The sequence below is a fragment of the Papaver somniferum genome, unplaced genomic scaffold (genome assembly GCF_003573695.1).
Source record: "Papaver somniferum cultivar HN1 unplaced genomic scaffold, ASM357369v1 unplaced-scaffold_82, whole genome shotgun sequence".
Taxonomy (NCBI): domain Eukaryota; kingdom Viridiplantae; phylum Streptophyta; class Magnoliopsida; order Ranunculales; family Papaveraceae; genus Papaver; species Papaver somniferum.
The window spans coordinates 253631-278615 of NW_020651193.1; positions in this window are offsets into that span (position 1 = coordinate 253631).

Genomic DNA, 24985 nt, shown 5'->3' on the forward strand with positions numbered 1-24985 from the left:
CCGTGTTAGTGAACTAGTTAAATTAAATAATGACTGTTTAAACAATTAATCACAAAGACACGTATTTATTTACAAAAGTTGGCGGGGGCCGAGCAACAAGTTGTGCACCAACACAGCTTGCGAACGGTCAACCAGTCATCCGTTAAGTCAACTGATTGGTTGGGACCCACACAAAACTCAAATTCCGAAAAAGTTAGGTACAAAAGGCAAGGGTGTGCCATTTTATAGGCACCAAACTCAAAATACCCCTTATTATAAGTATTGTTTACTTATATAACTCTCCTTGTCCCCCAAGGGTTTGTGTAATCTGTTTTTCGAATATTTTGCCCATAACTTCTTCATACGAAGTGGGAATGACCTCATTCTTTTTCTGTTACCTCTGTCTTGCAGTTCCCCACAGTGTACAGGAAATTGTTTTAGGATTTCGACGCTTAGCAATTGGTGTTTCATCCTTATTTTCAATGTAAAGGATGACTTCCCTCTTTATGTTTGGAATCAACATACGTAGAAATGCAATTTGGATAACATGTAGAGCCTTTAAATGTATTATTTTTTACCGCAATCATTTTTTAAAAAATTTTATAATAAAAATGAGTTTATCTAGTTTATAGTTTGGTTTTAAAAAAAGGATTTCGACTTCTAACGAAGTCACTGGACTTCCTGGAGTCAATGAATCCAAAATGCAAGCTTTTTTCGACTCTCAAGCCTCTAGACATGTAATTTGTGCAGGAAATATTTTTTCTTAAAATTTTTTATTAAAGGGAGTCTTTCTGTTTCCTGATTTTGTCTTGATCATAGAGTTCTGACATCTAACAAAGCCTGCGGACTTCCTTGAGTCATTTGTGTTTATGGTATTTTATTCTAAGTTTGCAATGATTATCTAGCTTAAAGAAGATCCCATAATCGTTGAGAAGTTATTAACGGTTGCAAACCTTATCTCCTTCTTTCCGTGTTTTATTATAGGTAATCTATGACCTTTTTAGAAGATTATAAGTTCATTATTAGAAGGGATATTTTGAGTTTGGTTCCTATAAAATGGTACACTTTCGCGTTTGATGCCTAACTTTGTCAATATCTGAGTTTGGTGCCCAGTCAACGAATTGGCGTTGATTGACACCGTGTTGACCATCCAATTTAGAGTTAAAAATGTGTAATGTCTAATAAAATTCTAAACTCCGTTTTATTCACTAACTGCACCTTATCTTCTACATACTCCATGTTTGAGAAATGAGAGTTGTTGATTTTCATTCACGAGGTTTTAGGTTCCACTCTTAATACCATTGCCATCTTCTTTAATTGCTAATCTCAAATCACACACTGAGCTACTGTTATTTTCTCATATGACGACCTGTTTACACAAAATTAGATCCAAAGTATAAGCATATCTCCCTTCATTGTTTACCGGTAAATCATCCAAAATCTATCTCTCATGTAAACCCCAATAATCGTTTCCCTTAACCTTCAAACTAACCATTATTGTACTGAACAAATAAATCTATGTAAATGACCCTATTCATTTTTCAAATTAATCATTATTGTATTAATTAAATTTGTTTCCATTTTATGTAAATCCATAGTTATCATGGCAATCAGATAAGTCAGCCTTATTTCTCTGGAACGCTCGTAGCGTGTTTGGAAAATGATCTAGAGAGATTTCCCTACCGTGGTCCGTGTTAGTGAACTAGTTAAATTAAATAATGACTGTTTAAACAATTAATCACAAAGACACGTATTTATTTACAAAAGTTGGCGGGGGCCGAGCAACAAGTTGTGCACCAACACAGCTTGCGAACGGTCCACCAGTCATCCGTTAAGTCAACTGCTTGGTTGGGACCCACACAAAACTCAAATTCCGAAAAAGTTAGGTACAAAAGGCAAGGGTGTGCCATTTTATTGGCACCAAACTAAAAAAACCCCTTATTATAAATATTGTCTACTTATACAACTCTCCTTGTCCCCCAAGGGTTTGTGTAATCTGTTTTTCGAATATTTTGCCCATAACTTCTTCATACGAAGTGGGAATGACCTCATTCTTTTTCTGTTACCTCTGTCTTTCAATTCCCCACAGTATACAGGAAATTTTTTTAGGATTTGGACGCTTAGCAGTTGGTATTTCATCCTTATTTTCAATGTAAAGGATGACTTCCCTCTTTATGTTTGGAATCAACATACGTAGAAATGCAATTTGGATAACATGTAGAGCCTTTAAATGTATTATTTTTTACCGCAATCATTTTTTAAAAAATTTTATAATAAAAATGAGTTTATCTAGTTTATAGTTTGGTTTTAAAAAAAAGGATTTCGACTTCTAACGAAGTCACTGGACTTCCTTGAGTCAATGCATCCAAAATGCAAGCTTTTTTCGACTCTCAAACCTCTAGACATGTAATTTGTGCAGGGAATATTTTTTCTGAAAATTTTCTATTAAAGGGGACTCTTTCTGTTTCATGATTTGGTCTTGATCATAGAGTTCCTACATCTAACGAAGCCTGCGGACTTCCTTGAGTCATTTGTGTTTATGGTATTTTATTCAAATTTTGCAATGATTATCTAGCTTAAAGAAGATCCCATAATCGTTGAGAAGTTATTAACGGTTGCAAACCTTATCTCCTTCTTTCCGTGTTTTATTATAGGTAATCTATGACCTTTTTAACAGATTAGAAGTTCATTTTTAGAAGGGATATTTTGAGTTTGGTGCCTATAAAATGGTACACTTTCGCGTTTGGTGCCTAACTTTGTCAATATATGAGTTTGGTGCCCAGTCAACGAATTGGCGTTGATTGACCGTGTTGACCATTCAATTTAGAGTTAAAAATGTGAAATGTCTAATAAAATTCTAACCTCCGTTTTATTCACTAACTGCGCCCTATCTTCTACATACTCCATGTTTGAGAAATGAGAGTTGTTGATTTTCATTCACGAGGTTTTAGGTTCCACTCTTAATACCATTGCCATCTTCTTTCATTGCTAATCTCAAATCATACACTGAGCTACTGTTATTTTCTCATATGACCACCTGTTTACACAAAATTAAATCCAAAGTATAAGCATAGATCCCTTCATTGTTTACCGGTAAATCATCCAAAATCTATCTCTCATGTAAACCCCAATAATCATTTCCTTAAACCTTCAAACTAACCATTATTGTATTGAACAAATGAATCCATGTAAATGACCATATTCATTTTTCAAATTAATCATTATTGTATTAATTAAATTTGTTTCCACTTTATGTAAATCCATAGATATCATGCCAGTCAGATAAGTCAGCCTTATTTCTATGGAACGCTCGTAACGTGTTTGGAAAACGATCTAGAGAGATTTCCCTACCGTGGTCCGTGTTAGTGAACTAGTTAAATTAAATAATGATTGTATAAACAATTATTCACAAAGACACGTATTTATTTACAAAAGTTTGCGGGGGGCCGAGCAACAAGTTGTGCTCCAACACAGCTTGTGAACGGTCCACCAGTCATCCGTTAAGTCAACTGCTTGATTGGGACCCACACCAAACTTAAATTCCGACAAAGTTAGGTACCAAAGGCAAAGGTGTGCCATTTTATAGGCACCAAACTCAAAATACCCCTTATTATAAATATTGTCTACTTATATAACTCTCTTTGTCCCCCAAGGGTTTGTGTAAGCTCTTTTTCGATTATTTTGCTCATAACTTCTTCATACGAAGTGGGAATGACCTCATTCTTTTTTTGTTACCTCTGCCTTTCAGTTCCCCACAGTATACATGAATTTTTTTAGGATTTGAACGCTTAGCAATTGGTGTTTCATCCTTATTTTCAATGTAAAGGATGACTTCCCTCTTTATTTTTGGAATCAACATACGTAGAAATGCAATTTGGATAATATGTAGAGCCTTTAAATGTATTATTTTTTACCACAATCATTTTTTAGAAAATTTTATAATAAAAATGAGTTTATCTAGTTTATAGTTTGGTTTTAAAAATAGGATTTCGACTTCTAACGAAGTCACTGGACTTCCTTGAGTCAATGCATCCAAAATGCAAGCTTTTTTTGACTCTCAAGCCTCTAGACATGTAATTTGTGCAGGAAATATTTTTTCTGAAATTTTTTTATTAAAGGGGAGTCGTTTCATGATTTGGTCTTGATCATAGAGTTCCGACATCTAACGAAGCCTGCGGACTTCCTTGAGTCATTTGTGTTTATGGTATTTTATTCAAATTTTGCAATGATTATCTAGCTTAAAGAAGATCCCATAATCGTTGAAAAGTTATTAACGGTTGGAAACATTATCTCCTTATTTACATGTTTTATTATAGGTAATCTATGACATTTTTAAAACCTTAGAAGTTCATTATTAGAAGGGTTATTTCGAGTTTGGTGCCTATAAAATGGTACACTTTCGCGTTTGGTGCCTAACTTTGTCAATATCTGAGTTTGGTGCTCAGTCAACGAATTGGCGTTGATTGACACCGTGTTGACCATCCAATTTAGAGTTAAAAATGTTAAATGTGTAATAAATATCTAAGCTCCGTTTCATTCACTAACTGCACCTTATCTTCTACATACTCCATGTTTGAGAAATGAGAGTTGTTGATTTTCGTTCACGAGGTTTTAGGTTCCACTCTTAATACCATTGCCTTCTTCTTTCATTGCTAATCTTAAATCATACAATGAGCTACTGTTATTTTCTCATTTGAACACCTGTTTACACAAAATTAAATCCAAAGTATAAGCATAGCTCCCTTCATTGTTTACCGGTAAATCATCCAAAATCTATCTCTCATGTAAACCCCAATAATCGTTTCCTTAAACCTTCAAACTAACCATTATTGTATTGAACAAATGAATCCATGTAAATGACCATATTAATTTTTCAAAGTAATCATTATTGTTTTAATTAAATTTTTTTCCATTTTATGTAAATCCATAGTTATCATGGCAGTCAGATAAGTCAGCCTTATTTCTCTGGAACGCTCGTAACGTGTTTGGAAAATGATCTAGAGAGATTTCCCTACCGTGGCCCGTGTTAGTGAACTAGTTAAATTAAATAATGAGTGTTTAAACAATTATTCACAAAAACAGGTATTTATTTACAAAAGTTGGCGGGGGGCCGAGCAACAAGTTGTGCTCCAACACAGCTTGTGAACGGTCCACCAGTCATCCGTTAAGTCAACTGCTTGGTTTGGACCCACACCAAACTCAAATTCCGACAAAGTTAGGTACCAACGGAAAAGGTGTGCCAATTTATAGGCACCAAACTCAAAATACACCTTATTATAAATATTGTCTACTTATATAACTCTCTTTGTCCCCCAAGGGTTTGTGTAATCTCTTTTTCGACTATTTTGCTCATAACTTCTTCATACGAAATGACCTCATTCTTTTTCTATTACCTCTGTCTTTAAGTTCCCCACAGTATACAGGAAAAAAATTTAGGATATGGACCCTTAGCAATTGGTGTTTCATCCTTATTTTCAATGTAAAGGATGACTTCCCTCTTTATTTTTGGAATCAACATACGTAGAAATGCAATTTGGATAACATGTAGAGCCTTTAAATGTATTATTGTTTACCACTATCATTTTTTAGAAAATTTTGTAATAAAAATGAGTTTATCTAGTTTATAGTTTGGTTTTAAAAAAAGGACTTCGACTTCTAACGAAGTCACTGAACTTCCTTGAGTCAATGCATCCAAAATGCAAGCTTTTTTCAACTCTCAAGCCTCTAGACATGTAATTTGTGCAGTAAATATTTTTTCTGAAAATTTTCTATTAAAGGGGAGTCTTTCTGTTTCATGATTTGGTCTTGATAAGAGAGTTCCGACATCTAATGAAGCCTGCGGACTTCCTTGAGTCATTTGTGTTTATGGTATTTTATTAAATTTTTGCGATGATGGTCTAGCTTAAATAAGATCCCAGAATTGTTGAGAAGTTATTAACGGTTGCAAACCTTATCTCCTTATTTCCATGTTTCATTATAGGTAATGTGTGACCTTTTTAAGAGATTAAAAGTTCATTATTTGAAGGGATATTTTGAGTTTGGTGCCTATAAAATGGTACACTTTTTCGCTTGGTGCCTAAATTTGTTAAAATCTGAGTTTGGTGCCCAGTCAACGAATTGACCCTGTTGACCATCCTATTTAGAGTTAAAATTGTGAAATTACTAATAAAATTCTAACTTCGTTTTATTCACTAACTGCACCTTATCTTCTACATACTCCATGTTTGAGAAATGAGAGTTGTTGATTTTCATTCACGAGGTTTAGGTTCCACTCTTAATACCATCGCTATCTTCTTCCATTGCTAATTTAAAATCATACACTGAGCTACTGTTATTTTCTCATATGACCACCAGTTTACACAAAATTAAATCCAAAGTATAAGCATAGCTCCCTTCATTGTTTACCGGTAAATCATCCAAAATCTATCTCTAATGTAAACCCCAATAATTGTTTCCTTAAACCTTCAAACTAACCATTATTATATTGAACAAATGAATCCATGTAAATGACTCTATTCATTTTTAAAATTAATCATTATTGTATTCTTTAAATTTTTTTTCCATTTTCTGTAAATCCATTGTTACCATGGCAATCAGATTATGTCAACCTTATTTCTCTGGAACGCTCGTAACGTGTTTGAAAAATGCTCTAGAGAGATTTCCCTAAAGTGGTCCGTGTTAGTGAATTAGTTAAATTAAATAATTATTATTTAAACAATTATTGACGTATTTATTTACAAAAGATTGCAGGGTGGCGAGCAATAAGTTGTGCTCCAACACAGCTTGTGAACGGTCAACCAGTCATCCGATAAGTCAACTGCTTGACTGGGATCCTCACCAAACTCAAATTCTTACAAAGTTAGGTACCAAAGGCAAAGGTGTGCCATTTTATAGGCAACAAACTCAAAATATACCTTATTATAAATATTGTCTACTTATATAACTCTCTTTGTCCCCCAAGGTTTTGTGTAATCTCTTCTTCGACTATTTTGCCCATAACTTCTTCATACGAAGTGGGAATGACCTCATTCTTTTTCTGTTACCTCTGTCATTCAGTTCCCCACAGTATTTTCAATGTAAAGGATGACTTCCCTCTTTATTTTTGGAATCAACATACGTAGTAATGCAATTTGCATAACATGTAGAGCCTTTAAATGTATTATTTTTTACCGCAATCATTTTTTAGAAAAATTTATAATAAAACTAAGTTCATCTAGTTTATAGTTTGGCTTAAAAAAAGGATTTCGACTTCTAACGAAGTCACAAGACTTCCTTGAGTCAATGCCAAAATGCAAGCTTTTTTCGACTCTCAAACCTCTAGACATGTAATTTGTGACGGAAATATTTTTTCTGAACATTTTCTATAAAATGTTTTATAAAATGGGAATCTTTATGTTTCATGATTTGTTCTTGATCATAGAGTTCCGACATCTAGTGAAGCATGTGGACTTCCTTGAGTCATTTGTGTTTATGATATTTTATTCAAATTTTGCAATGATTATCTAGCTTACAGAAGATCCTAGAATTGTTGAAAAGTTATTAACGGTTGCAAACCTTATCTCCTTCTTTCCATGTTACATTATAGGTAATTTTGTGAAATTTTAAGAGATTAAAAGTTCATTATTTGAAGGGATATTTGAGTTTGGTTCCTATAAAATGGTACACTTTTGCGTTTGGTGCCTAACTCTGTCAAAATCTGAGTTTGGTGCCCAGTCAACGAATTGACGTTGATTCAATGCATCCAAAATGCAAGCTTTTTTCGACTCTCAAGCCTCTAGACATGTAATTTGAGCAGGAAATATTTTTTCTGAAAATTTTCTATTAAAGGGGAGTCTTTCTGTTTCATGATTTGGTCTTGATCATAGAGTTCCGATATCTAACGAAGCCTGGGGACTTCCTTGAGTCATTTTTGTTTATGGTATTTTATTCAAATTTTGCAATGATTATCTAGCTTCAAGAAGATCCCATAATCGTTGAGAAGTTATTAGCGGTTTCAAACCTTATCTCCTTCTTTCCATGTTTTATTATAGGTAATCCATGACCTTTTTAAAAGATTATAAGTTCATTATTAGAAGGGATATTTCAAGTTTGGTGCCTATAAAATGGTACACTTTCGCGTTTGGTGCCTAACTTTGTAAATATCTGAGTTTGGTGCCCAATCAACGAATTGGCGTTGATTGACCGTGTTGACCATCCAATTTAAAGTTAAATATGTGAAATGTCTAATAAAATTCTAAACTCCGTTTTATTCACTAACTGCGCCTTATCTTCTACATACTCCATGTTTGAGAAATGAGAGTTGTTGATTTTCATTCATGAGGTTTTAGGTTCAACTCTTAATACCATTGCCATCTTCTTTCATTGCTAATCTCAAATCATACACTGAGATACTATTATTTTCTCATATGACCACCTGTTTACACAAAATTAAATCCAAAGTATAAGCATAGCTCCCTTCATTGTTTACCGGTAAATCATCCAAAATCTATCTCTCATGTAAACCCCAATAATCATTTCCTTAAACCTTCAAACTAACCATTATTGTATTGAACAAATGAATTCATGTAAATGACCCTATTCATTTTTCAAATTAATCATTATTGTATTAATTAAATTTGTTTCCATTTTATGTAAATCCATAGTTATCATGGCAGTCAGATAATTCAGCCTTATTTCTCTGGAACGCTCGTAACGTGTTTGGAAAATGATCTAAAGAGATTTGCCACTGTGGTCCGTGTTACTTAACTAGTTAAATTAAATAATGATTGTTTAAACAATTATTCACAAAGACACGTATTTATTTACAAAAGTTGGCGGGGGGCGAGCTACAAGTTGTGCTCCAACACAGCTTGTGAACAGTCCACCAGTCATCCGTTAAGTCAACTGCTTGGTTGGGACCCACACCAAACTCAAATTCCGACAAATTTAGGTACCAAAGGCAAAGGTTTGCCTCTTTATAGTCACCAAACTCAAAATAACCCTTATTATAAATATTGTCTACTTATATAACTCTCTTTGTCCCCCAAGGTTTTGTGTAATCTCTTTTTCGACTATTTTGCTCATAACTTCTTCATACGAAGTGGGAATGACCTCATTCTTTTTCTGTTACCTCTGTATTTCAGTTCCCCACAATATACAGGAAAATTTTTAGGATTTGGACACTTAGAAATTGGGGTTTCATCCTTATTTCAATGTAAAGGATGATTTCCCTCTTTATTTTTGGATTCAACATACGTAGAAATGCAATTTGGATAACATGTAGAGCCTTTAAATGTATTATTTTTTACCACAATCATTTTTTAGAAAATTTTATAATAAAAATGAGTTTATTTAGGTTATACTTTGGTTTTAAAAAAAGGATTTCGACTTCTAACGAAGTCACTGGACTTCCTTGAGTCAATGCATCCAAAATGTAAGCTTTTTTCAACTCTCAAGCCTCTAGACATGTAATTTGTGCAGGAAATATTTTTTCTGAAAAATTTCTATTAAAGGGGAGTCTTTCTGTTTCATTATTTGGTCTTGAGCATAGAGTTCCGATATCTAACGAAGCCTGCGGACTTCCTTGAGTCATTTTTGTTTATGGTATTTTATTCAAATTTTGCAATGATTAACTAGCTTAAAGAAGATCCCATAATCGTTGAGAAGTTATTAGCGGTTGCAAACCTTATCTCCTTCTTTCCATGTTTTATTATAGGTAATCCATGACCTTTTTAAAAGATTATAAGTTCATTATTAGAAGGGATATTTCGAGTTTGGTGCCTATAAAATGGTACACTTTCGCGTTTGGTGCCTAACTTTGTCAATATCTGAGTTTGGTGCCCAGTCAACAAATTGGCGTTGATTGACCGTGTTGACCATCCAATTTAGAGTTAAATATGTGAAATGTCTAATAAAATTCTAAACTCCGTTTTATTCACTAATTGCGCCTTATCTTCTACATACTCCATGTTTGAGAAATGAGAGTTGTTGATTTTCATTCATGAGGTTTTAGGTTCAACTCTTAATACCATTGCCATCTTCTTTCATTGCTAATATCAAATCATACACTGAGATACTATTATTTTCTCATATGACCACCTGTTTACACAAAATTAAATCCAAAGTATAAGCATAGCTCCCTTCATTGTTTACCGGTAAATCATCCAAAATCTATCTCTCATGTAAACCCCAATATTCGTTTCCTTAAACCTTTTAACTAACCATTATTGTATTGAACAAATGAATCCATGTAAATGACCTTATTCATTTTTCAAATTAATCATTATTGTATTAATTAAATTTGTTTCCATTTTATGTAAATCCATAGTTATCATGGCAGTCAGATAAGTCAGCCTTATTTCTCTGGAACGCTCGTAACGTGTTTGGAAAATGATCTAGAGAGATTTCCGTACCGTGGTCCGTGTTAGTGAACTAGTTAAATTAAATAATGATTGTCTAAACAATTATTCACAGAGACATGTATTCATTTACAAAATTTGGCGGGGGCTGAGCAACAAGTTGTGCTCCAACACAGCTTGTGAACGGTCCACCAGTCATCCGTTAAGTCAACTGCTTGATTGGGACCCACACCAAAATCAAATTCCGACAAAGTTAGGTACCAAAGGAAAAGGTGTGCTATTTTATAGGGAACAAACTCAAAATATCCCTTATTATAAATATTGTCTACTTATATAACTCTCTTTGTCCCCCAAGGGTTTGTGTAATCTCTTTTTCGATTATTTTGCTCATAACTTCTTCATACGAAGTGGGAATGACCTCATTCTTTTTCTGTTACCTCTGTCTTTCAGTTCCCCACAATATACAGGAAAATTTTTAGGATTTGGACACTTAGCAATTGGGGTTTCATCCTTATTTTCAATGTAAAGGATGATTTCCCTCTTTATTTTTGGATTCAACATACGTAGAAATGCAATTTGGATAACATGTAGAGCCTTTAAATGTATTATTTTTTACCACAATCATTTTTTAGAAAATTTTATAATAAAAATGAGTTTATTTAGGTTATACTTTGGTTTTAAAAAAAGGATTTCGACTTCTAACGAAGTCACTGGACTTCCTTGAGTCAATGCATCCAAAATGTAAGCTTTTTTCAACTCTCAAGCCTCTAGACATGTAATTTGTGCAGGAAATATTTTTTCTGAAAAATTTCTATTAAAGGGGAGTCTTTCTGTTTCATGATTTGGTCTTGAGCATAGAGTTCCGATATCTAACGAAGCCTGCGGACTTCCTTGAGTCATTTTTGTTTATGGTATTTTATTCAAATTTTGCAATGATTAACTAGCTTAAAGAAGATCCCATAATCGTTGAGAAGTTATTAGCGGTTGCAAACCTTATCTCCTTCTTTCCATGTTTTATTATAGGTAATCCATGACCTTTTTAAAAGATTATAAGTTCATTATTAGAAGGGATATTTCGAGTTTGGTGCCTATAAAATGGTACACTTTCGCGTTTGGTGCCTAACTTTGTCAATATCTGAGTTTGGTGCCCAGTCAACAAATTGGCGTTGATTGACCGTGTTGACCATCCAATTTAGAGTTAAATATGTGAAATGTCTAATAAAATTCTAAACTTCGTTTTATTCACTAACTGCGCCTTATCTTCTACATACTCCATGTTTGAGAAATGAGAGTTGTTGTTTTTCATTCATGAGGTTTTAGGTTCAACTCTTAATACCATTGCCATCTTCTTTCATTGCTAATCTCAAATCATACACTGAGATACTATTATTTTCTCATATGACCACCTGTTTACACAAAATTAAATCCAAAGTATAAGCATAGCTCCCTTCATTGTTTACCGGTAAATCATCCAAAATCTATCTCTCATGTAAACCCCAATAATCGTTTCCTTAAACCTTTTAACTAACCATTATTGTATTGAACAAATGAATCCATGTAAATGACCTTATTCATTTTTCAAATTAATCATTATTGTATTAATTAAATTTGTTTCCATTTTATGTAAATCCATAGTTATCATGGCAGTCAGATAAGTCAGCCTTATTTCTCTGGGACGCTCGTAACGTGTTTGGAAAATGATCTAGAGAGATTTCCGTACCGTGGTCCGTGTTAGTGAACTAGTTAAATTAAATAATGATTGTTTAAACAATTATTCACAGAGACATGTATTCATTTACAAAATTTTGCGGGAGCCGAGCAACAAGTTGTGCTCCAACACAGCTTGTGAACGGTCCACCAGTCATCCGTTAAGTCAACTGCTTGATTGTGACCCACACCAAAATCAAATTCCGACAAAGTTAGGTACCATAGGAAAAGCTGTGCCATTTTATAGGTACCAAACTAAAAATACCCCTTATTATAAATATTGTCTACTTATATAACTCTCTGTTTCCCCCAAGGTTTTGTGTAATCTCTTTTTCGACTATTTTGCTCATAACTTCTTCATACGAAGTGGGAATGACCTCATTCTTTTTCTGTTACCTCTGTCTTTCAGTTTCCCACAGTATACAGGAAAATATTTAGGATTTGGACCCTTAGAAATTGGTGTTTCATCCTTATTTTCAATGTAAAGGATGACTTCCCTCTTTATTTTCGGATTCAACATACGTAGAAATGCAATTTGGATAACATGTAGAGCCTTTAAATGTATTATTTTTTACCACAATCATTTTTTAGAAAATTTTATAATAAAAATGAGTTTATTTAGGTTATACTTTGGTTTTAAAAAAAGGATTTCGACTTCTAACGAAGTCACTGGACTTCCTTGAGTCAATGCATCCAAAATGTAAGCTTTTTTCAACTCTCAAGCCTCTAGACATGTAATTTGTGCAGGAAATATTTTTTCTGAAAAATTTCTATTAAAGGGGAGTCTTTCTGTTTCATTATTTGGTCTTGAGCATAGAGTTCCGATATCTAACGAAGCCTGCGGACTTCCTTGAGTCATTTTTGTTTATGGTATTTTATTCAAATTTTGCAATGATTAACTAGCTTAAAGAAGATCCCATAATCGTTGAGAAGTTATTAGCGGTTGCAAACCTTATCTCCTTCTTTCCATGTTTTATTATAGGTAATCCATGACCTTTTTAAAAGATTATAAGTTCATTATTAGAAGGGATATTTCGAGTTTGGTGCCTATAAAATGGTACACTTTCGCGTTTGGTGCCTAACTTTGTCAATATCTGAGTTTGGTGCCCAGTCAACAAATTGGCGTTGATTGACCGTGTTGACCATCCAATTTAGAGTTAAATATGTGAAATGTCTAATAAAATTCTAAACTCCGTTTTATTCACTAATTGCGCCTTATCTTCTACATACTCCATGTTTGAGAAATGAGAGTTGTTGATTTTCATTCATGAGGTTTTAGGTTCAACTCTTAATACCATTGCCATCTTCTTTCATTGCTAATATCAAATCATACACTGAGATACTATTATTTTCTCATATGACCACCTGTTTACACAAAATTAAATCCAAAGTATAAGCATAGCTCCCTTCATTGTTTACCGGTAAATCATCCAAAATCTATCTCTCATGTAAACCCCAATATTCGTTTCCTTAAACCTTTTAACTAACCATTATTGTATTGAACAAATGAATCCATGTAAATGACCTTATTCATTTTTCAAATTAATCATTATTGTATTAATTAAATTTGTTTCCATTTTATGTAAATCCATAGTTATCATGGCAGTCAGATAAGTCAGCCTTATTTCTCTGGAACGCTCGTAACGTGTTTGGAAAATGATCTAGAGAGATTTCCGTACCGTGGTCCGTGTTAGTGAACTAGTTAAATTAAATAATGATTGTCTAAACAATTATTCACAGAGACATGTATTCATTTACAAAATTTGGCGGGGGCTGAGCAACAAGTTGTGCTCCAACACAGCTTGTGAACGGTCCACCAGTCATCCGTTAAGTCAACTGCTTGATTGGGACCCACACCAAAATCAAATTCCGACAAAGTTAGGTACCAAAGGAAAAGGTGTGCTATTTTATAGGGAACAAACTCAAAATATCCCTTATTATAAATATTGTCTACTTATATAACTCTCTTTGTCCCCCAAGGGTTTGTGTAATCTCTTTTTCGATTATTTTGCTCATAACTTCTTCATACGAAGTGGGAATGACCTCATTCTTTTTCTGTTACCTCTGTCTTTCAGTTCCCCACAATATACAGGAAAATTTTTAGGATTTGGACACTTAGCAATTGGGGTTTCATCCTTATTTTCAATGTAAAGGATGATTTCCCTCTTTATTTTTGGATTCAACATACGTAGAAATGCAATTTGGATAACATGTAGAGCCTTTAAATGTATTATTTTTTACCACAATCATTTTTTAGAAAATTTTATAATAAAAATGAGTTTATTTAGGTTATACTTTGGTTTTAAAAAAAGGATTTCGATTTCTAACGAAGTCACTGGACTTCCTTGAGTCAATGCATCCAAAATGTAAGCTTTTTTCAACTCTCAAGCCTCTAGACATGTAATTTGTGCAGGAAATATTTTTTCTGAAAAATTTCTATTAAAGGGGAGTCTTTGTGTTTCATGATTTGGTCTTGAGCATAGAGTTCCGATATCTAACGAAGCCTGCGGACTTCCTTGAGTCATTTTTGTTTATGGTATTTTATTCAAATTTTGCAATGATTAACTAGCTTAAAGAAGATCCCATAATCGTTGAGAAGTTATTAGCGGTTGCAAACCTTATCTCCTTCTTTCCATGTTTTATTATAGGTAATCCATGACCTTTTTAAAAGATTATAAGTTCATTATTAGAAGGGATATTTCGAGTTTGGTGCCTATAAAATGGTACACTTTCGCGTTTGGTGCCTAACTTTGTCAATATCTGAGTTTGGTGCCCAGTCAACAAATTGGCGTTGATTGACCGTGTTGACCATCCAATTTAGAGTTAAATATGTGAAATGTCTAATAAAATTCTAAACTTCGTTTTATTCACTAACTGCGCCTTATCTTCTACATACTCCATGTTTGAGAAATGAGAGTTGTTGTTTTTCATTCATGAGGTTTTAGGTTCAACTCTTAATACCATTGCCATCTTCTTTCATTGCTAATCTCAAATCATACACTGAGATACTATTATTTTCTCATATGACCACCTGTTTACACAAAATTAAATCCAAAGTATAAGCATAGCTCCCTTCATTGTTTACCGGTAAATCATCCAAAATCTATCTCTCATGTAAACCCCAATAATCGTTTCCTTAAACCTTTTAACTAACCATTATTGTATTGAACAAATGAATCCATGTAAATGACCTTATTCATTTTTCAAATTAATCATTATTGTATTAATTAAATTTGTTTCCATTTTATGTAAATCCATAGTTATCATGGCAGTCAGATAAGTCAGCCTTATTTCTCTGGGACGCTCGTAACGTGTTTGGAAAATGATCTAGAGAGATTTCCGTACCGTGGTCCGTGTTAGTGAACTAGTTAAATTAAATAATGATTGTTTAAACAATTATTCACAGAGACATGTATTCATTTACAAAATTTTGCGGGAGCCGAGCAACAAGTTGTGCTCCAACACAGCTTGTGAACGGTCCACCAGTCATCCGTTAAGTCAACTGCTTGATTGTGACCCACACCAAAATCAAATTCCGACAAAGTTAGGTACCATAGGAAAAGCTGTGCCATTTTATAGGTACCAAACTAAAAATACCCCTTATTATAAATATTGTCTACTTATATAACTCTCTGTTTCCCCCAAGGTTTTGTGTAATCTCTTTTTCGACTATTTTGCTCATAACTTCTTCATACGAAGTGGGAATGACCTCATTCTTTTTCTGTTACCTCTGTTTTTCAGTTTCCCACAGTATACAGGAAAATATTTAGGATTTGGACCCTTAGAAATTGGTGTTTCATCCTTATTTTCAATGTAAAGGATGACTTCCCTCTTTATTTTTGGATTCAACATACGTAGAAATGCAATTTGGATAACATGTAGAGCCTTTAAATGTATTATTTTTTACCACAATCATTTTTTAGAAAATTTTATAATAAAAATGAGTTTATATAGGTTATACTTTGGTTTTAAAAAAAGGATTTCGACTTCTAACGAAGTCACTGGACTTCCTTGAGTCAATGCATCCAAAATGTAAGCTTTTTTCAACTCTCAAGCCTCTAGACATGTAATTTGTGCAGGAAATATTTTTTCTGAAAAATTTCTATTAAAGGGGAGTCTTTCTGTTTCATTATTTGGTCTTGAGCATAGAGTTCCGATATCTAACGAAGCCTGCGGACTTCCTTGAGTCATTTTTGTTTATGGTATTTTATTCAAATTTTGCAATGATTAACTAGCTTAAAGAAGATCCCATAATCGTTGAGAAGTTATTAGCGGTTGCAAACCTTATCTCCTTCTTTCCATGTTTTATTATAGGTAATCCATGACCTTTTTAAAAGATTATAAGTTCATTATTAGAAGGGATATTTCGAGTTTGGTGCCTATAAAATGGTACACTTTCGCGTTTGGTGCCTAACTTTGTCAATATCTGAGTTTAGTGCCCAGTCAACGAATTGGCGTTGATTGGCCGTGTTGACCATCCAATTTAGAGTTAAATATGTGAAATGTCTAATAAAATTCTAAACTTCGTTTTATTCACTAACTGCGCCTTATCTTCTACATACTCCATGTTTGAGAAATGAGAGTTGTTGATTTTCATTCATGAGGTTTTAGATTCAACTCTTAATACCATTGCCATCTTCTTTCATTGCTAATATCAAATCATACACTGAGATACTATTATTTTCTCATATGACCACCTGTTTACACAAAATTAAATCCAAAGTATAAGCATAGCTCCCTTCATTGTTTACCGGTAAATTATCCAAAATCTCTCTCTCATGTAAACCCCAATAATCGTTTCCTTAAACCTTTTAACTAACCATTATTGTATTGAACAAATGAATCCATGTAAATGACCTTATTCATTTTTCAAATTAATCATTATTTTATTAATTAAATTTGTTTCCATTTTATGTAAATCCATAGTTATCATGGCAGTCAGATAAGTCAGCCTTATTTCTCTGGAACGCTCGTAACGTGTTTGGAAAATGATCTAGAGAGATTTCCGTACCGTGGTCCGTGTTAGTGAACTAGTTAATTTAAAGAATGATTGTTTAAAGAATTATTCATAGAGACATGTATTCATTTACAAAATTTGGCGGGAGCCGAGCAACAAGTTGTGCTCCAACACAGCTTGTGAACGGTCCACCAGTCATCCGTTAAGTCAACTGCTTGATTGGGACCCACACCAAAATCAAATTCCGACAAATACCCCTTATTATAAAAATTGTCTACCTATATAACTCTCTGTTTCCCCCAAGGTTTTGTGTAATCTCTTTTTCGACTATTTTGCTCATAACTTCTTCATACGAAGTGGGAATGACCTCATTCTTTTTCTGTTACCTCTGTCTTTCAGTTTCCCACAGTATACAAGAAAATTTTTAGGATTTGGACTCTTAGCAATTGGTGTTTCATCCTTATATTCAATTTAAAGGATGACTTCCCTCTTTATATTTGGAGTCAACATACGTAGAAATGCAATATGGATAACATGTAGAGCCTTTAAATGTATTATTTTTTACCGCAATCATTTTTTATATAATTTTATAATAAAAATGAGTTTATCTAGTTTACAGTTTGGTTTTAAAAAAAGGATTTAGACTTCTAACGAAGTCACTAGACTTCCTTGAGTCAATGCATCCAAAATGCAAACTTTTTTCGACTCTCAAGCCTCTAGACATGTAATTTGTGCAGGAAATATTTTTTCTGAAAAATTTCTATTAAAGGGGGGTCTTTCTGTTTCAGGATTTGATCTTGATCATAGATTTCTGACATTTAACGAAGCCTGCGGACTTCCTTGAGTCATTTGTGTTTATGGTATTTTATTCAATTTTTGCGATGATTATCTAGCTTAAAGAAGATCCCAGAATCGTTGAGAAGTTATTAACGGTTGCAAACCTTATCTCCTTCTTTCCATGTTTTATTATAGGTAATCCATGACCTTTTTAAAAGATTATAAGTTCATTATTAGAAGGGATATTTAGAGTTTGGTGCCTATAAAATGGTACACTTTCGCGTTTGGTGCTTAACTTTGTCAATATCTGAGTTTGGTGCCCAGTCAACGAATTGGCGTTGATTGACCGTGTTGACCATCCAATTTAAAGTTAAATATGTGAAATATCTAATAAAATTCTAAACTCCGTTTTATTCACTAACTGCGCCTTATCTTCTACATACTCCATGTTTGAGAAATGAGAGTTGTTGATTTTCATTCATGAGGTTTTAGATTCAACTCTTAATACCATTGCCATCTTCTTTCATTGCTAATCTCAAATCATACACTGAGATACTATTATTTTCTCATATGACCACCTGTTTACACAAAATTAAATACAAAGTATAAGCATAGCTCCCTTCATTGTTTACCGGTAAATCATCCAAAATCTATCTCTCATGTAAACCCCAATAATCGTTTCCTTAAACCTTTTAACTAACCATTATTGTATTGAACAAATGAATCCATGTAAATGACCTTATTCATTTTTCAAATTAATCATTATTGTATTAATTAAATTTGTTTCCATTTTATGTAAATCCATAGTTATCATGGCAGTCAGATAAGTCAGCCTTATTTCTCTGGAACGCTCGTAACGTGTTTGGAAAATGATCTAGAGAGATTTCCGTACCGTGGTCCGTGTTAGTGAACTAGTTAAATTAAATAATGATTGTCTAAATAATTATTCACAGAGACATGTATTCATTTACAAAATTTGGCGGGGGCCGAGAAACAAGTTGTGCTCCAACACAGCTTGTGAACGGTCCACCAGTCATCCGTTAAATCAACTGCTTGATTGGGACCCACACCAAAATCAAATTCCGACAAAGTTAGGTACCAAAGGAAAAGGTGTGCCATTTTATAGGGACCAAACTCAAAATACCCCTTATTATAAATATTGTCTACTTATATAACTCTCTTTGTCCCCCAAGTGTTTGTGTAATCTCTTTTTCGATTATTTTGCTCATAACTTCTTCACACGAAGTGGGAATGACCTCATTCTTTTTCTGTTACCTCTGTCTTTCAGTTCCCCACAATATACAGGAAAATTTTTAGGATTTGGACACTTAGCAATTGGGGTTTCATCCTTATTTTCAATGTAAAGGATGAGTTCCCTCTTTATATTTGGAGTCAACATACGTAGAAATGCAATTTGGATAACATGTAGAGCCTTTAAATGTATTATTTTTTACCACAATCATTTTTTATAAAATTTTATAATAAAAATGAGTTTATTTAGGTTATACTTTGGTCTTAAAAAAAGGATTTCTACTTCTAACGAAGTCACTGGACTTCCTTGAGTCAATGCATCCAAAATGTAAGCTTTTTTCAACTCTCAAGCCTCTAGACATGTAATTTGTGCAGGAAATATTTTTTCTGAAAATTTTCTATTAAAGGGGAGTCTTTCTGTTTCATGATTTGGTCTTGAGCATAGAGTTCCGATATCTAACGAAGCCTTCGGACTTCCTTGAGTCATTTTTGTTTATGGTATTTTATTCAAATTTTGCAATGATTAACTAGCTTAAAGAAGATCCCATAATCGTTGAGAAGTTATTAGCGGTTGCAAACCTTATCTCCTTCTTTCCATATTTATTATAGGTAATCCATGACCTTTTTAAAAGATTATAAGTTCATTATTAGAAGGGATATTTCGAGTTTGGTGCCTATAAAATGGTACACTTTCGCGTTTGGTGCCTAACTTTGTCAATATCTGAGTTTGGTGCCCAGTCAACAAATTGGCGTTGATTGACCGTGTTGACCATCCAATTTAGAGTTAAATATGTGAAATGTCTAATAAAATTCTAAACTCCGTTTTATTCACTAACTGCGCCTTATCTTCTACATACTCCATGTTTGAGAAATGAGAGTTGTTTATTTTCATTCATGAGGTTTTAGGTTCAACTCTTAATACCATTGCCATCTTCTTTCATTGCTAATCTCAAATCATACACTGAGATACTATTATTTTCTCATATGACCACTGTTTACACAAAATTAAATCCAAAGTATAAGCATAGCTCCCTTCATTGTTTACCGGTAAATCATCCAAAATCTATCTCTCATGTAAACCCCAATAATCGTTTCCTTAAACCTTTTAACTAACCATTATTGTATTGAACAAATGAATCCATGTAAATGACCTTATTCATTTTTCAAATTAATCATTATTGTATTAATTAAATTTGTTTCCATTTTATGTAAATCCATAGTTATCATGGCAGTCAGATAAGTCAGCCTTATTTCTCTGGAACGCTCGTAACGTGTTTGGAAAATGATCTAGAGAGATTTCCGTACCGTGGTCCGTGTTAGTGAACTAGTTAAATTAAATAATGATTGTTTAAACAATTATTCACAGAGACATGTATTCATTTACAAAATTTGGCGGGAGCCGAGCAACAAGTTGTGCTCCAACACAGCTTGTGAACGGTCCACCAGTCATCCGTTAAGTCAACTGCTTGATTGGGACCCACACCAAAATCAAATTCCGACAAAGTTAGGTACAAAAGGAAAAGGTGTGCCATTTTATAGGTACCAAACTCAAAATACCCCTTATTATAAATATTGTCTACTTATATAACTCTCTATGTCCCCCAAGGTTTTGTGTAATCTCTTTTTCGACTATTTTGCTCATAACTTCTTCATACGAAGTGGGAATGACCTCATTCTTTTTCTGTTACCTCTGTCTTTCAGTTTCCCACAGTATACAAGAAAAATTTTAGGATTTGGACGCTTAGCAATTGGTGTTTCATCCTTATTTTCAATTTAAAGGATGACTTCCCTCTTTATATTTGGAGTCAACATACGTAGAAATGCAATATGGATAACATGTAGAGACTTTAAATGTATTATTTTTTACCACAATCATTGTTTAGAAAATTTTATAATAAAAATGAGTTTATCTAGTTTATATTTTGGTTTTAAAAAAAGGATTTCGACTTCTAAAGAAGTCACTGGACTTCCTTGAGTCAATGCATCCAAAATGCAAGCTTTTTTCGACTCTCAAGCCTCTAGACATGTAATTTGTGCAGGAAATATTTTTTCTGAAAATTTTCTATTAAAGGGGAGTCTTTTTGTTTCGTGATTTGGTCTTGATTATAGAGTTACGACATCTAACAAAGTCTGTGGACTTCCTTGAGTCATTTGTGTTTATGTTTTTTTATTCAATTTTTGCGATGATTATCTAGCTTAAAGAAGATCCCAGAATCGTTGAGAAGTTATTAACGGTTGCAAACCTTATATCCTTTTTTCCATGTTTTATTATAGGTAATCTATGACCTTTTTAAAATATTAGAAGTTCATTATTAGAAGGGATATTTCGAGTTTGGTGCCTATAAAATGGTACACTTTCGCGCTTGGTGCCTAACTTTGTAAATATCTGAGTTTGGTGCCCAGTCAACGAATTGGCGTTGATTGACCGTGTTGACCATCCAATTTAGAGTTAAAAATGTGAAATGTCTAATAAAATTCTAAACTCCGTTTTATTCACTAACTGCACTCTATCTTCTACATACTCCATGTTTGAGAAATGAGAGTTGTTGATTTTCATTCACGAGGTTTAAGGTCCCACTCTTAATACCATTGCCATCTTCTTTCATTGCTAATCTCAAATCATACACTGAGCTACTGTTATTTTCTCATATGACCACATGTTTACACAAAATTAAATCCAAAGTATAATCATAGCTCCCTTCATTGTTTTCTCGTAAATCATCAAAAATCCATCTTTCATGTAAACCCCAATAATCGTTTCCTTAAACCTTCAGACTAACCATTATTGTATTGAACAAATGAATCCATGTAAATGACCCTATTCATTTTTCAAATTAATCATTATTGTATTAATTAAATTTGTTTCCATTTTATGTAAATCCATAGTTATCATGGCAGTCAGATAAGTCAGCCTTATTTCTCTGGAACGCTCGTAACGTGTTTGGAAAATGATCTAGAGAGATTTCCCTACCGTGGTCCGTGTTAGTGAACTAGTTAAATTAAATAATGATTGTTTAAACAATTATTCATTAAGACACGTATTTATTTACAAAAGTTTGCGGGGGGCCGAGCAACAAGTTGTGCTCCAACACAGCTTGTGAACGGTCCACCAGTCATCCGTTAAGTCCACTGCTTGGTTGGGACCCACACCAAACTCAAATTCCGACAAAGTTAGGTACCAAAGGCAAAGGTGTGCCATTTTATAGGCACCAAACTCAAAATACCCCTTATTATAAATATTGTATACTTATATAACTCTCTTTGTCCCCCAAGGTTTTGTGTAATCTCTTTTTCGACTATTTTGCTCATAACTTCTTAATACGAAGTGGGAATGACCTCATTCTTTTTCTGTTACCTCTGCATTTCAGTTCCCGACATTATACAGGAAAATCTTTAGGATTTGGACGCTTAGAAATTGGTGTTTCATCCTTATTTTCAACGTAAAGGATGACTTCCCTCTTTATTTTTGGAATCAGCATACGTAGAAATGCAATTTGGATAACATGTAGAGCCTTTAAATGTATTATTTTTTACCGCAATCATTTTTTATAAAATTTTATAATAAAAATGAGTTTATCTAGTTTATAGTTTGGTTTTAAAAAAAGGATTTCGACTTCTAACGAAGTCACTAGACTTCCTTGAGTCAATGCATCAAAAATGCAAGCTTTTCTCGACTCTCAAGCCTCTAGACATGTAATTTGTGAAGGAAATATTTGTTCTGAAAATTTTCTATTAAAGGGGAGTCTTTCTGTTTCTTGATTTGGTCTTTATCATAGAGTTCAAACATCTAACGAAGCCTGCGGACTTCCTTGAGTCATTTGTGTTTATGGTATTTTATTCAAATTTTGCAATGATTATCTAGCTTAAAGAAGATCCCATGATCGTTGAGAAGTTATTAACGGTTGCAAACCTTATATCCTTCTTTCCATGTTTTATTATAGGTAATCTATGACCTTTTTAATAGATTAGAAGTTCATTATTAGAAGGGATATTTCGAGTTTGGTGCCTATAAAATGGTACACTTTCGCGTTTGGTGCCTAACTTTGTCAATATCTGAGTTTGGTGCCCAGTCAACGAATTGGCGTTGATTGACACCGTGTTGACCATCCAATTTAGAGTTAAAAAATGTTAAATGTCTAATAAACTTCTAAACTCCGTTTTATTCACTAACTGCGCCTTATCTTCTACATAATCCATGTTTGAGGAATGTGAGTTGTTGATTTTCATTCACGAGGTTTTAGGTTACACTCTTAATACCATTGCCATCTTCTTTCATTGCTAATCTCAAAGCATACACTGAGCTACTGTTATTTTCTCATATGATCACCTGTTTAACAAAATTAAATCCAAAGTATAAGCATAGCTCCCTTCATTGTTTACCCGTAAATCATTCAAAATCTATCTCTCATGTAAACCCCAATAATCGTTTCCTTAAACCTTCAAACTAACCATTATTGTATTGAACAAATGAATCCCTGTAAATGACCCAATTAATTTTTCAAACTAATCATTATTGTATTAATTAAAAAAATTTCCACTCTATGTAAATCCATAGTTATCATGGAAGTCAGATAAGTCAGCTTTATTTCTCTGGAACGCTCATAACGTGTTTGGAAAATGATCTAGAGAGATTTCCCTACCGTGGTCCGTTTTAGTGAACTAGTTAAATTAAATAATTATTGTTTAAAAAATTATTCAAAAAGACACGTATTAATTTACAAAAGTTGGCGGGGGGCCGAGCAACAAGTTGTGCTCCAACACAGCTTGTGAACGGTCCACCAGTCATCCGTTAAGTCAACTGCTTGGTTGGGACCCACACCAAACTCAAATTCCGACAAAGTTAGGTACCAAAGGCAAAGGTGTGCCATTTTATAGGCACCAAACTCAAAATACCAATTATTATAAATATTTTCTACTTATATAACTCTCTTTGTCCCCCAAGGTTTTGTGTAATCTCTTTTTCGACTATTTTGCTCATAATTTCTTCATACGAAGTGGGAATGACCTCATTCTTTTTCTGTTACCTCTGTCTTTAAGTTCCCCAAAGTATACAGGAAAATTTTAATGATTTGGACGCGTAACAATTGGTGTTTCATCCTTATTTTCAATGTAAAGGATGACTTCCCTCTTTATTTTTGGAATCAATATACGTAGAAATGCAATTTCGATATAATGTAGAGCTTTGAATGTATTATTTTTTACCACAATAATTTTTTAGAAAATTTTATAATAAAAATGAGTTTATCTAGTTTATAGTTTGGTTTTAAGAAAAGGATTTCGACTTCTAACGAAGTCACTGGACTTCCTTGAGTCAATGCATCCAAAATGCAAGCTTTTTTTGACTCTCAAGCCTCTAGACAAGTAATTTGTGCAGGAAATATTTTTTCTGAAAATTTTCTATTAAAGGGGAGTCTTTGTGTTTCCTGATTTGGTCTTGATCATAGAGTTCCGACATCTAACGAAGCCTGCGGACTTCCTTGAGTCTTTTGTGTTTATGGTATTTTATTCAAATTTTGCGATGATTATCTAGCTTAAAGAAGATCCCAGAATCGTTGAGAAGTTATTAACGGTTGCAAACCTTATCTCCTTTATTCCATGTTATATTATAGGTAATCTATGTCCTTTTTAAGAGATTAGAAGTTCATTATTAGAAGGGATATTTCGAGTTTGGTGCCTATACAATGGTACACTTTCGCGTTTGGTGCCTAACTTTGTCAATATCTGAGTTTGGTGCCCAGTCAACGAATTGGCATTGATTGACACCGTTTAGACCATCCAATTTAGAGTTAAAAATGTTAAATGTCTAATAAAATTCTTAACTCCGTTTTATTCATTAACTGCGCCTTATCTTCTACATACTCCATGTTTGAGAAATGGGAGTTGTTGATTTTCATTCACGAGGTTTTAGGTTCCACTCTTAATGCCATTGCCATCTTCTTTCATTGCTAATCTCAAATCATACACTGAGCTACTGTTA